The sequence below is a fragment of the Stegodyphus dumicola genome, chromosome 11 (assembly GCF_044657685.1).
Source record: "Stegodyphus dumicola isolate Sdum_Otavi_A_Nest chromosome 11, ASM4465768v1".
Taxonomy (NCBI): domain Eukaryota; kingdom Metazoa; phylum Arthropoda; class Arachnida; order Araneae; family Eresidae; genus Stegodyphus; species Stegodyphus dumicola.
Window position 1 is genome coordinate 165,534,189 of NC_140778.1, and position 2,449 is coordinate 165,536,637.

Consider the following 2,449-nt stretch of genomic DNA (forward strand, 5'->3'; position numbering starts at 1 on the left):
AGTAGTTATATTGGACGTTTTACGAAAACGTTGACCGGAACAAAATTCAAAGTAGAAAAAGTTAATCCGATCTCAACGGGAAATCGCTACAGTCAATAACAGCAGTAAGTAAACAACTGAATTCCGATGTTTTCCTCCAGCTTTTATAAGCTTATGCATCATGCAACATAATATTCTCGTACTTTCTCAATTTTTTTTAAGATGGGAAAAGAGGACAATGAAATATTTATGAAAGTGTTCATTTCTCTGGAGTAGCTTCCTCCTCTGAAAAATCTCATTCTTCACTGCACGTGAATATAAAACAAATGTAATTACAAAGGCAATAAAAATAGCAAAACCAAAAATAAATAAATATTCCTGGAGGTATCGAATGCCCATGTTTGGGAAGAAATTATTTTTTGTGATTAAACAAATATTGAGACAGTAAAATTTATCAGCCAAAACTGCATTACATAATGCCAGAGTTTGATTGACACAAACTCGACATGCACAGTCCAGCACATGGTTCCCAACTCAGAGATACTCTCTCTCTCTTCAGTTCAAACGTTGCAGTTGAAAACACAGAGTGTAATATTAGGACCTTAAAACAATTAAACAAACAGAAAAATTACAAAAAACACTTTACAAATTAATTTGTAATATGTACAATCAAACAGTACTTTTTACTTTACAATTAATGATTACTTTGTATTCTACACTTCCACACTAGCGGCGGGCAAGCCATCTCAAAACTCAGAATAAACTGCTTCCTGCATAGTGCAGCCATCTATTGGCATTTTCCCAAGTTTGTTAATATTAATGTGCCAACAAAATAAATGAATGAATGAATGAATAAAAACATAAATACAACAATCCGTAACAATAATTGTAGACCATTACAATTAGCTGGCGTTTTTAAATCATACAGAGAATCAAAACAAAACATTAGGAAACAGACAGAAAAGTCTTTGTTGCTGCAGTGTGCCTACAAAGATTTTACACCCTTTCGAGAGTTATTTACAATAAAATGGCTCGTGTGTTGAAGGAAGCAATGTGTATACGCGCGCTGTAGTTTGAAAGATCTGGCAAATGTGAATAGGAATTCTCTCAAACTTACACGAAGTGAGACAAAAATGTTACTGCTAATGAAATTTGAGTAATATTTCGAGGCCGATGTTCCTTGAATCAGTCAGACAGAATGAGTAAGTTTTCTGCGTACGGGATGAAAATGTGGATTTTATGGGATTTCTGTAAATACGAAAAAAACTTCGTATTTACAGAAACCAGAACTTGACATTGGAAAAGGACGAGGGTTAAACCCGAGGCTCCAGAATGTTCCCATTCCGAGGAAAAGAACGAGGGCCCCGAGCAATATCAAGTTAAAAAAAAGGCAGGTCGCCGCACACTCGTACAAAGGTATGATGTTGTTAGATCTTCGGTTTTCTGAAATTTGAAGGGGCCATTTCAAAAAAACGTTTTCCTGAGGATGCAGTGGGGGAGTGAAGTTTCTGCTTTTTGGATATATTGTGGGCCGTATCCTGCAAGTAGTGCCATAGCAGGCCAACCCGTGGCGAGGGCGGAATAAATTCCTAACCACAAGCCTATCTGCAAAAATTAGTTTAATATCTTGACGTCATGTCGACGTCGTATCAGATATTAAGCTGATAAGAACAGAAAATTTTTTTATTGTTCAATGTTTCTTGCCATTTTACATAGTGTTGGTAAGACCATGGCATGTTATACCAACAACGCACACAGTGCGATTTTAGATTTCATATTTATTTGATGTGGGAGATATATACATATTTACAAAATTTACTTAGCCGTGAAGGTCCTTTATACAAATGTTATATAATGATCGCATATTGAAAACCAGTCACTGAGTCCAACAGTGTCTATTTAGGATTGTTTTATTCCAGTGAGGTGTTCAACATATATATCCCTAGAAAATTTAATGGTTTCGCTAACTGCGAGTTTCTTTAAAAGGTTTCCATATTTGTTGCTGCACAGCCTACGTAGCACTCTGTCATTCTTGTCGTCCCAAGAGCCGAGAGAACCAATGATGATGGGATGGATCTGGACATCGGTGTAATCTCTCCTGAGCAGCTCAACAACCGGGCGATACTTGGAAATCTTTTCCTCTCTGGCGGAAGAAAAAGCAGCAAGCCTATTCTCAAACGGGATGGTGACGGGATGGAACGGGAGAAATTTTTTTTTGTTCAATGTTTCTTGCCATTTTACATAGTGTTGGTAAGACCATGGCATGTTATACCAACAACGCACACAGTGCGATTTTAGATTTCATATTTATTTGATGTGGGAGATATATACATATTTACAAAATTTACAAAATTTACTTAGCCGTGAAGGTCCTTTATACAAATGTTATCCAATGATCGCATATTGAAAACCAGTCACTGAGTCCAACAGTGTCTATTTAGGATTGTTTTATTCCAGTGAGGTGTTCAAC

The 2,449-nt window shown here is 36.5% G+C and overlaps 1 non-coding gene across 1 annotated transcript; it reads right to left on the bottom strand.

Annotated features, from left to right (window-relative positions):
- Nucleotides 1–1,500: 1,500 nt before the first annotated feature.
- On the bottom strand, nucleotides 1,501–1,699 carry LOC146994517 (U2 spliceosomal RNA). The gene has a single exon (XR_015044312.1). It is a non-coding gene; the product is annotated as a U2 spliceosomal RNA (small nuclear RNA).
- Nucleotides 1,700–2,449: the final 750 nt, after the last annotated feature.